Here is a 12,634-nt window from a genome sequence, read left to right on the forward strand (position 1 = left end):
AGCAGTTCTGAACAGAACAACGGAGCTCACAGCTCAGCACTTGAGCTACTATAAGTGACAGACTGTCTCCTCAAGCAGCTCCCTGACCCCCATATATCCAAAGAGACATCTCATAAAAGAGAGCTCAGGATGACATCTGGCTGATATCCTTCTGGGAGAAAGATAACAGAAGAAGAAACTGGCAGCAACCCTTACTGTTCTGCAGCTGCTGCAGGTGATCCCCAGGCAAGCAGGGTCTGGGTGGACCTCCAGCAGTCCTACAGCAGAGAGACCAGACTGTTAGAAGGAAAACTGAAAAACGATAGAAAGAACTTCATCATCAACAAAAAGGATGTCTACTCAGAGACCCCATTTGAAAGTCACCAACTACAAAGACCACAGGTAGATAAATCCACAAAGATGGGAAGAAACCAGCACAAAAAGGATGAAAACACCCCAAACCAGAATGCCTCCCCTTCTCCAAGTGATCACAACTCCTCACCAGCAAGAGAACAAGACTGGATAGAGAATGAATCTGATGAATTGACAGAAACAGGCTTCAGAAAGTGGGTAATAACAGACTTCTCTGAGCTAAAATAACATTTTCTAACACAATGCAAAGGAACTAAGAACCTTGAAAAAAGGTTTGACGAAATGCTAATGAGAATAAACGGTTTATAGAAGAATATAAATGAATTGATGGGGCTGAAAAACACAACACAAAACTTCGCAAAGCATATACAAGGTTCAATAGTCAAATCGACCAAGCAGAAGAAAGGATATCAGAGATTGAAGATCAACTCAATGAAATAGTTGGCAAGATTAGAGAAAAAAGAGTAAAAAGAAATGAACAAAGCCTCCAAGAAATATGGTATTATGTGAAAAGACCTAATCTACGTTTGATAGGTGTACCTGAATGTGACGGAGAGAATGAATCCAGGCAAGAAAACACTCTTCAGGATATTATCCAGGAGAAATTCCCCAACCTAGCAAGGCAGGCCAATATATAAGTCCAGGAAATACAGAGAACACCACAAAGATATTCCTCAAGAAGAGCAACCCCAAGGCACATAATCATCAGATTCACCAGGGTTGAAATGAAGGAAAAAATGCTAAAGGCAGCCAGAGAGAAAGGTCAGGTTACCCACAAAGGGAAGCCCATCACACTCACAACGGATCTCTTGGTAGAAACCCTACAAGCCAGAAGAGAGTGGGGGCCAATATTCAACATCCTTAAAGAAAAGAACTTTCAACCTAGAATTTCATATCCATTCAAACTAAGCTTCATAAGTGAAGGATAAATAAAATCCTTTACGACAAGCAATTGCTGAGAGATTTCGTCACCAACAGGCCTGCTTTACAAGAGTTCCTGAAAGAAGCACTAAACATAGATAGGGACAACGAGTACCAGCCACTCCAAAAACATACCAAATGGTAAAGACCTTTCGACATAATGAAGAAACTGAGTCAACTAATGGGCAAAACAACCAGCTAGCACCAGAATGACAGGATCAAATTGACACATTAACAATATTAATCTTAAACCTAAATGGGCTAAATGCCCCAATCAAAAGACACAGACTGGTAAATTGGATAAAAAGTCAAAACCCATCAGTGTGCTGTATCCAGGAAACCCATCTCACATGCAAGGATACACATAGGCTCAAAATAAAGGGATGGAGGAAGATTTAACAAGAAAATGGAGAGAGAGAGAAAAAAAGCAGGAGTTGCAATCCTAGTCTCTAATAAAATAGACTTTAAACCAACAAAGCTCAAAAGAGACAAAGAAGGACATTACATAATGGTAAAAGGATCAATGCAACAAGAAGAACTAATGATCCTAAATATATATGCACCCAATACAGGAGCACCAAGATGCATAAAACAAGTTCTTAAGAACCTACAAAGAGACTTAGACTCTCACACAATAATAGTGGGAGACTTTAACATTCCACTGTCAATAGTAGACAGATCAACAAGACAGAAAATTAACAAGGATATCCAGGACTTGAACTCAGATCTGGACCAAGCAAACCTAATAGACATTTACAGAACTCTCCACCCCAAATCCACAGAATATACATTCTTCTCAGCACCACATCACACCTACTCTAAAAGTGACCACATAATTGGAAGTAAATCATTCCTCAGCAAATGCAAAAGAATGGAAATCATAACAAACAGTCTCTTAGACCACAGTGCAATCAAATTAGAACTCAGGATTAAGAGTTCATGGAAACTGAACTGGCTCCTGAATGATGAATGGATACACAATGAAATGAAGGCAGAAATAAAGATGTTCTTCCAAACCAACAAGAATGAAGACACAACGTACCAAAATCTCTGGGACACATTTAAAGCAGTCTCTAGAGGAAAATGTATAGCAATAAATGCCCACATGAGAAGCAAGGAAAGATCTAAAACTGACACCCTATCATCAAAATTGAAAGAGCTGTGAGAAAGATAAAAAAAAACTCAAAAGCTAGCAGAACACAAGAAACAACTAAGATCAAAGCAGAACTGAAGGAGACAGAGACACAACAAAACCTTCAAAAAATTAATAAATCCACGAACTGGTTTTCTGAAAAGATCAACAAAATACACCACTGGCCACATTAATAAAAAAGAAAAGAGTGAAGAATCAAATAGATGCAATGAAAAACGATGAAGGGGATATTACCAGTGATTCCACAGAAATACAAACTACCGTCAGAGATTACTACAAACAACTCTATGCACATAAACTAATAAACCTGGAAGAAATGGATAAATTCCTGGTCACTTGCCTCCTCCCAAGCCTAAACCAGGAAGAAGTCGAAACCCTGAATAGACCAATAACAAGGTCTGAAGTCGAGGCAGCAATTAAGAGCCTACCACCCAAAAAAAGCCGAGGTCCAGATGGGTTCACAGCCGAATTCTACCAGACATACAAAGAGGAACTGGTACCATTCCTTCTGAAACTATTCCAAATAATCCAAAAGGAGGGAATCTTTCCCAAATCATTTTATGAGACCAACATCATCCTGATACCAAAACCCGGCAGAGACTCAACAAGAAAAGAAAACCACAGGCCAATATCCATGATGAACATAGATGCAAAAATCTTCAATAAAATGCTGGCAAACTGATTGCAACAGCACATCAAAAAGCTTATCCATCACGATCAAGTAGGCTTCATCCCAGGGATGCAAGGCTGGTTCAACATAGGCAAGTCTATAAAGGTAATTCACCACATAAACAGAACCAAAGACAAAAACCACATGATTATCTCGATAGATGCAGAGAAGACCTTTGACAAAATTCAACAGCGCTTCATGCTAAAAACTCTCAACAAACTAGGTATCAATGGAATGTATCTCAAAATAATAAAAGCTATTCATGGCAAACTCACAGCCAATATCATACTGAATGGGCAAAAACTGGAAGCATTCCCTTTGAAATCTGGCACTAGACAAGGATGCCCTCTCTTACCACTCCTATTCAATATAGTATTGGAAGTTCTAGCCAGAACAATCAGGCAAGACAAAGAAATAAAGGGTATTCAATTAGGAAAGGAGGAAGTCAAATTGTCTCTATTTGCAGACGACATGATTGTATATCTAGAAGACCCCATCGTCTCAGCCCAAAATCTCCTGAAACTGATAAGCAACTTCAGCAAAGTCTCAGGATACAAAATCAATGTGCAAAAATCACAAGCATTCCTACACACCAATAACAGGCTTAAAGAGAGTCAAATCAAGAACGAACTGCCATTCACAATTGCTACAAAGAGAATAAAAATACTTAGGAATACAACTAACAAAGGATGTAAAGGACCTCTTCAAGGAGAACTACAAACCTCTTCTCAAGGAAATAAGAGAGGACACAAACAGATGGAAAATCATTCCATGCTCATGGTTAGGAAGAATCAATATTGTGAAAATGGCCATACTGCCCAAAGTAATTTATAGATTTAATGCTATCCCCATCAAGCAACCTATGACCCTCTTCACAGAACTGGAAAAAACCACCTTAAAATTCATATGGAACCAAAAGAGAGCCCACATAGCTGAGTCAATTCTAAGCAAAAAGAACAAGGCTGGAGGCATCATGCTACCTGACTTCAAACTATACTACAAGGCTACAGTAATCAAAACAGCATGGTACTAGTACCAAAACAGAGACATACACCAATGGAACAGAACAGAGGCCTCAGAAGCAATGCCACACATCTACAACCACCTGAGCTTTGACAAACCTGACAAAAACAAGCAATGGGGAAAGGATTCCCTGTTTAATAAATGGTGTTTGGGAAAGTGGCAAGCCATGTGCAGAAAGCAGAAACTGGACCCCTTCCTGACACCTTACACTAACATTAACTCCAGATGGATTAAACACGTAAACATAAGACCTAACACTATAAAAATCCTAGAAGAAAACCTAGGCAGAACCATTCAGGACATAGGCGTAGGCAAGGACTTCATGACTAACGCACCAAAAGTATTGGCAACAAAAGCCAAAATAGACAAATGGGATCTAATTAAACTCCAGAGCTTCTGCACAGCAGGAGAAACAATCATTAGAGTGAACTGGCAACCAACAGAATGGGAAAAAATTTTTGCAATCTATCCATCTGACCAAGGGCTAATATCCAGAATCTACAAAGAACTAAAACAGATTTACAAGAAAAAAAAAACAAACAAACTCATTCAAACGTGGACAAAGGATATGAACACATACTTTTTTTTTTTTTTTTTTTAAATATGGAACGCTTCACGAATTTGTGTGTCATCCTTGCGCAGGGGCCATGCTAATCTTCTCTGTATCGTTCCAATTTTAGTATATGTGCTGCCGAAGCAAGCACACACATACTTTTTAAAGAAGACATATATGAGGCCAACAAACATATGAAAGAATGCTCATCATCACTGGTCATTAGAGAAATGCAAATCAAAACTACATTGAGGTACCATCTCACACCAGTTAGAATGGCGATCATTAAAAAATCTGGAGACAACAGATGCTGGAGAGGATGTGGAGAAATAGGAGCACTTTTACACTGTTGGTGGGAGTGTAAGTTAGTTCAACCATTGTGGAAGACAGTGTGGTGATTCCTCAAGGACCTAGAAATAGAAATTCCTTTTGACCCAGCAATCCCACTACTGGGTATATATCCAAAGGATTATAAATCATTCTCTTATAAAGACACATGCACATGTATATTCATTGTGGCACAGTTTACAATAGCAAAGACCTGGAACCAACCCAAATGCCCATTGATGATGGACTGGACAAGGAAAATGTGGCACATATACACCATGGAATACTATGCAGCCATCAAAAATGATGAGTTCGTGTCCTTTGTAGGGACTTCGATGAACCTGTAAACTGTCATTCTCAGCAAACTGACACAAGAACAGGAAATCAAACACCGCATGTTCTCACTCATAGGTGGGTGTTGAACAACGAGAACCACATGGACACAGGGAGGGGAGCATCACACACTGGGGTCTCTTGGGGGGGACTAGGGGAGGGACAGTGGTGTGCAGGGAGTTGGGAGGGATAACATGGGGAGAAATGCCAGATATAGGTGATGGGGATGGAGGCAGCCAACCACATTGCCAGGTATGTACCTATGCAACAATCCTGCATGTTCTTCATATGTACCTCAGAACCTAAAGTGCAGTAAAATATACATATATATATATATATAAAAGAAAAGAAAAAAAAGGAAAAAATTCTAAGAATAGGTAATGTCATTAAAACACTAAATGTTATTGTTAAAGAAACTAATAATCAAGGAATTCATACAAGAAAAAAATAAAATTATAGATTTTTATGAGAAGAATGTTTACCTTAAGATAGAGAAACCCATAACTAAAATTTGAGAAATCTTTGAAATGGTAAACTACCATTGACCTATTACAGTTTCTGCACTGTTCTTTCCATAGTGCCCAAAGAGTATATTTTTCTTTTTCTTTTCATGCTGTAGGTTAAAGCAAAAACATTTTCTCATGCAAATTTTAAGTTTTGGTTAAGTGGCATTGGCATTTATTGATTTTTTAAATATGATTAGAAAAAAATACATTTGTTTTTCAGATGGCATCTGCAAAGTAATTGGCAGATGAGTTTGAATTCTGTTTCTGCCCTAATTAGCTGTATAATCTTAGGTCACTGAACAATTCTGAGCTTCAGTTGTCTCGTCTATTAATTAGGCACAATGATTTCTAAGATACAGGATGGTTGTGAGGATGAGTGTTGTGAGATAAGGAACATGTCTAGGACAGTATCTAGGACACAAAGAGACTGAAATGTTATCCCTTTCATTAAAAAATATTTGATGCATGAAATGTGTGGTTTTCAAAAAATTGCTGCTATTTTAATTCTACTTTTAATTATTTCTTCGAATCTTTTTTTCTCCTTGGAAATATGTAATCAACTTTACATAAAAGTAAAATGGATAATAAGATTTAATTCCTTAACTTTTTTTTCCAGCTGTGTTTTAGAAAAATGTTTATTTTTTTAATGTTTGTTATTTTTTAAAAAACATCTTGAATGTTTGCAAACATTTTTTCATGACACAGAGAGACATCAATATCAACTTGTCCTTCATTTAACATTTATTGGGTACCTACTATCCTCTAGGCAAGATTCTGGGGCTGTGTACACAGTTGTGAACGAGACAGACATGGCCTCTGCTCTCATGAAGTATGAGAAGTGCCATAAAGTAAAAAGACAGGATGTTGTGATAGATTAAGCCAAGTGCCCTAAGGTCAGAAAGATGTGTAAAAGGAAATGACAAAGGTCAGTGTGGCTGGAGCACAGGAAGGTTGGACAGAGTAGTGTGAAACAGCAAAGGACTGGCCATGGAGCTGACCATGCAGGGCCTTGTAGATCATGGCAAAGAGGATGGCTTTTACTTTAAGCATGGTAAACGTATTGATAGAAAGTCAAAATTATGAAAGATCTGGCACCTGTGATGTGATTTAGAAACAGAAATTAGGGATGATCACAGCTTGGACTAGGTTCATGACATTCTCTGTGAGATGCACAGAGAAGCAAGTCGAAGAGTCATCTGTTTTGAAGATAAAAAGTACAGGCTTTATTTTTTTTCCTAGCATGGAATGGCTATGAGAGCTAAAGGAGACAGATGAATTCCAAATGATTTTGCAAGTTTCTAGCTTGAAAAATTGGATAGTTCTTGGTATCATTTACTAAAATGTGGGAAAAGTGAAGAAGGAGTAGGATGATTATATGTATTTTGTTTTTGGTGAGGGACGATTAAAAGGTCTGTCTGGGTCATGTTAAGTTGGAAATATCTGTGAGACATTCAAGTAGAGATAGCAAATTGGCAACTAGTTCAGAACACACCATTCACCTGCTCAAACCCTGTATTGGTTTCTTATCTTGGTTAGAAAAAAATAAAAAGTTCTTATAATGGCTGACAAGTGTTGTTTTGGCCTCTGCTCACTTCTTGGATCCCATCTGCCTGCTTTCTGTCCCTCATTCACTCTGCTTCAGGCACATGTGTCTTCCTACTCATCGTGGAAACTTGCCATACCCTTTGTGTTTCAGAACATTGGAGCTCGCTGTTCCTTGTGATAGAAGAGCCTCTTCCCACGATCTTTGCTTGGCTCTTATGGCTTACTCCGTGCAGGTTTTTTTTTGCAAGTCCCCAAGAGGGCTTTATTATTTCTTTTCAACGTCCTGTTCTGCTGCTTCCTTGGCTCTTTTTGCTCGTATGCCGAAGAGCTGGGCGTTGGCACGGGCCATAGGGAGACTAGCGAAGGCTTTGAAATTCTTCTCCTCAGTGGTGACTTGGGCTTTCTCCTTCTTTTTACCTCCTCAGAAATTCCTTTCTGATCACTCAACTAGAATGGCCTCTACCTTCAACTTCAACATTCTCTCCCCATATCTTGCTTAGTTTTTTCACCAATGACTGCTTCCAACTTATACGAATGTTTTACTTTATTTTGTTTATGACCTGATTTCCCACTTGAAAATAAGCTCCATGAAGGCAGGGACTTTGTCAAGTTCTCTACTGTATCTCTAGTACCCAAGATAATACTTAGTATATTGTGGGTACCCCACAATTCAATAAATATTAACTGAATGAATGATTGTGATGGTCAGAGTGCATAGCAATAGTTGCAACTAGACTGTACATTTGGGAGCCAAGTAGATGGTGTCTGAAGCTCCAGTGATAGCTGAGATGATCCAGGGAAAGTATAGATTATGAGTAGAAGTGAGCCATAACTGAGGGCTGACAGACTCCCAATATTTGGAGGTCGAATTGAGGAGGGGAGGGAGGGTCAATGCCAATAGAGACTGACGGATGACAACCAAAGAAGCCTGGAAGATCTGAGAGAGAAACCAGGGGAGCACAGAGGCATGATTCCAAAAAGAGTGTTACAGGATGGCAGAAGCAATCCTTTCTCACTCAATCTTTCTCCAAAGAAGTTGTTTATTAATTGTCACATTATTACTGAGCTAATTTCTTATGTATCTAGTTGTACATAGACTATTCCTTATACATGGAGATAAAGTATTCAAATAATTAATCTGATATTGTACATCATAATTACAGTCCTTTTATCAACCTCTTTTCCTATTACTGTTTATTGAGATACCTATTTACCAAATATATACAAATATCTTTGTTCTTAAACTGCTCCATAAGTTAATTTTTGTTCCTGCTGTCCGCTTTTTGTCATTGCTTTGATATCACCATGTAGTTGTGATGAAAAACTTTCTTGAGGGTGGGAAGGGGAAACAGTGAAATCAAGGTAGCATCAGAATAGTTTGTTTAACTCTTGGGGACAGTCTATTAAAGAAAATGGTGTTGCTATTGATTACTTATATACTAGTATCCTGGAAGTAACAAATATAGTACACTAAGATCATAAAAACGGCTCAAAAACTCGTGGGATAGATATTAATATTTGATCTACTCAACTAATATAGTTTTAATAAATCAACTTTTCAGCTTGGGTGTTACTTTAAAAAGTCTAACTTTGATGTGATTTTCCAAAACATCATCAAAAAATTAATTTTACTTCATTGTTGGTGTTGCCAAATAATTTCCTTGGTTTTGAACTACTTCAAGGTTTTTTTAAAAATAGAGCCAAACTCACAATTTCATGGTTGATTTTATCTGTCTTCTAATATCCTGACATTTCATTACTTAGAAATGTATTTGAAGTCACTGTCACCTTTGCCACTAGTAAATGCCTGTTATTTGCTTCTTTCAGAAGAAACTGTCCTTTCAGTTTAGGTACCAAATACTTTTCTTGGCCATGAAGAAAATACTGCACTCTTTGGCATGATGGCGAATCATATACAATTATAGATTTTGCTTGAAGTTATTTCTTACCTGTCCAGATATTGTTTATATTGCATATGAAATGGCTTAAATAAAGCCGTGAAATTAATTAATATTAACTTTAAGATATCTACAAAATGGTTTCTTTTGTAATTATTGTTTCTGATAGGGGTAGGACAAAGCGTTCTGCATTTGTACTTTCATATAATTTTAGTTTGAAAATGTAAAGAATAAAGACCTAAAAACTTTGAGTCTTCCCACTATACATGGAAGCTGTTCTCTCTCTCTTCCTTTCCTCTTTTTTTTTTTTCCGGAGAGAAAACCTTTATTTGCATAACAACAAACATGGGTGAAGTAGGAGGCATAAGAGAACCAGATTAAGGTGAAGAATCTTGGCGGGAGGAGAGGAGGAGGAAGGGCAGAGGCACTCTTGTGGCCATAAACGCGTTTCCTTGTTGGCTTCTGGACTGCTCCCTCCTCATGCTCCCCTGAGACTTCTCTTTTCTTGGCTCACAGTCTCGCTGCGGCCCGGCTGGCTTCCTTGTCTCACAGTCCCAGAGTGCTCCCTCCCAAACTGGTTGGTGGGGCGCAGATTCCTACTGTGTGGGGTAGCAGCTACTCAGAAGGTGTTAACTTGAATTTTTTGCAGCTGTTAGTGATTCTGACACCCGTGGACCTCCAGGCGCGGCTCCTCCTACCACGAGAGGACTCTGGTTTTTCTAATAAAGAACGTTCTGGCCAATCAGTCCAAGAAAGGCCCGGATTGTCTTCCAGGCTGTTGTCTCTGCAGAAATGCTCCTCAGGGTGGAAGGTGCTGCTGCGGCAGGGCACGTCTCCTGAGTTTTCAGGTATGTAGTCTGCGTCTAAAGCAGAAGGGGAACACTCCTCACACCCTTTCCTCTTTATCTTTTTCTCTTTTGTTTCATGAAGATTTAAAGTGACACACAAAGATTTAAAGAAAAAAAAAAAGTTAAAACGAATGTTAGATCAGCAGGACGTGACACAAAGGAAAAAATAAAAGGCAGGCAAGTGAAACTAAATTTAACAGTGAGGTTAAATCCCTAAATTGTAGCTACAAAATCCCAAGTACTTGTTAGAGGTAGGCAGTGGATTTGAAACTAAGGCTTCTAACTGGTAATGTGAGGAAAGAAATACGGTAAGTTTTTTTCAAAAGGAGAAATAATCTGGTATCCTAGGTTAATCACCTTTATTCCTTACAGGGACAACAGAAAGTTTTTTCTACCCTTGGTCCTCATAGAGAGCAGACTGTGTAGTGCAGTGAAGGAAGTTCTCAATAGTGTTATCATCAATTAACATAGGAATTATTCTCATACTGCCCTATAGCATGAAACCAAAGCACAACTCAGTAAAAGCGATTCAGACCCATGGGGGTGGGGGGTTAGAGGGGCACTTTAAAAGTGGACAAGGTGAAATGCCCCCTAGTGAACTACTATCATTTAGATTAGGTAATATTTAGATGAATGGCAAATTTTATATCTTTCATGGCAGTGATCTTCAAACTACAGTTTGCATCTGTAAGTGGGAAAAATTATTTCAGTGAGTTGCAACCAACTTTAAAAAAATAGAATAAACAAGAGTAGTATGAAACTGAAAAATCAGAGTGAAATTACCTCCTAGTGTGGGTCTATTTAAAGGGTTTGGAACACCTTGTGTTGAGGCAATTTTCATAGACTATCTTCTTTGCCTGATTTTGGGGAAGGTATTTCTTGGGAGTAACTCAGATTATATCCCTTTGCAAGCACCTTGAGAGCTGCAATTCTGGGTTCAATTATCAGCTAGGGGCCAGCGAGATGGGAGTGGAGAGAGAAGTATTGAAATGCATTTGGAGAAATGGAGATTACTGAAAAGACCTCTACATCGCTCTGTGATGGTGAATGAAGATGGTATGCACCAGGGGTCCAGGAGACTGTGGAAATGAAAGAAAAACCTGTATAATTAAATGCATAGCTTAGTATGGAGCATCTGCTATAACCCAGTTAAAAGTTGGAAGTCATCCATCCAAAATACTAATTTTGGGTTTTTTTCCCAGTGACTTCACTGCAGGTCCAGTGATAATATGGCAACTGCATAACTGTGATAAAGTAACATCATGTACAGCCACAAGATTAACCCTAGAAAAGAGTACCCTTTTTTTCCACAAGGCAAGTCTCACTGATGCAAAAATCTATTTTCACTCCTGAGAATTTGATTAGATTTCACCAACCGCAATTAGAAAACTCAGTATTTTTCACTCTCACATGTAATTCAAAAGTAATTGTGTGTTGAAGTGCTACAGTTGTAATGCCTCAAAAAATATGACTTCATACATGGTAATTTTACATTCCATTTGTCCCATAATTAAACCCAAGAGAAAGAGAAATCACATAAGGGGAAATTATAACAGCGAATGTCTTGTAAGATCTTCTACTTTAAATATTTTACACACACACACACACACACACACACACATATACATATTCAGTTATTGTGAATCATCTTTTTCTCTGATCTTGCCTTATCTATCATCTGTAAGCTCCCTAAGGTCAAAAACAACGTTCTGTACTTTTTAAAAGAAAGTAGGTTTACTCAGGTATAAGTTGTGTACAGTAGAGACAGATGTTTGCTGTGTTCTGTAACTACCACTGAAATCAAAGTGCAGAGCTTTTCCATCACCACCAAAGGGTTCTGTGTGGCCCTTTGTAGTTATCCTCCTTTTTGGATCCCAGCCCTCGGTAACCACTGATCTGTTTTGGTCCAGTTTTATCTCTTGCAAAATGTCATTTAAATTGAATCATAAAGTATACAATGTTTTGAGTCTGTCTTTGAGAATCATCCATCTTGTGTATGTATCAGTCATTCATTCCTTTCTAATGCTGGTTTGTATTCCATTATATACTGCTTATCCATTCACCAGTTGATGGACAGTTATATTTTTTCAGTTTTTAGTGGTCATAACTAAAGCTGATATAAATATTTACATACAGGGTTTTGTGTAGAAATATACGTGCATTCTCATGGTTAAATGTCTAGGAGAAGGATTGCTGGCTCATATGGTGAATGTATATTAACTTCACAAGAGAAAGCACTTCTTGAGTACAATCATTTCTCAGTTTTTTGTGCCAAGGATCACTGCAGATATAGAAGAAACTGGGTACATGTAAATGAACAAACCACATATCAGCTATTAATTCCAATGAAATTATTACCAGAAAACATGGGGATTTGACTGATTTGCCTTCTGCCTCCATGCCTTTGTTTACTATGAATTGGCTACCAATAAATAGTGAAATCACCCAAGGGCAGTAGAAAACAAGTTAGAGAAGCAACTGAAAATCTGGTAGATCCATAAGTTGG

The 12,634-nt window shown here is 38.2% G+C and overlaps 1 long non-coding RNA gene and 1 other non-coding gene across 2 annotated transcripts in view; one reads left to right on the forward strand and one right to left on the reverse strand.

Annotated features, from left to right (window-relative positions):
* Positions 1–4,715: 4,715 nt before the first annotated feature.
* On the reverse strand, positions 4,716–4,822 carry LOC135268473 (U6 spliceosomal RNA). The gene has a single exon (XR_010336790.1). It is a non-coding gene; the product is annotated as a U6 spliceosomal RNA (small nuclear RNA).
* A 5,082-nt stretch (positions 4,823–9,904) lies between these two features.
* LOC105711509 (uncharacterized) overlaps positions 9,905–12,634 on the forward strand; it is a 311,827-nt gene continuing 309,097 nt past the window's right edge. Inside the window, exon 1 of the long non-coding RNA XR_010336559.1 lies at positions 9,905–10,128. This is a non-coding gene — a long non-coding RNA (uncharacterized LOC105711509). The remainder of the gene's footprint in view (positions 10,129–12,634) is intronic.

Source organism: Aotus nancymaae, unplaced genomic scaffold (genome assembly GCF_030222135.1).
Source record: "Aotus nancymaae isolate 86718 unplaced genomic scaffold, 86718_ANA_hifiasm-v0.15.2.pri h1tg000040l, whole genome shotgun sequence".
NCBI lineage: Eukaryota > Metazoa > Chordata > Mammalia > Primates > Aotidae > Aotus > Aotus nancymaae.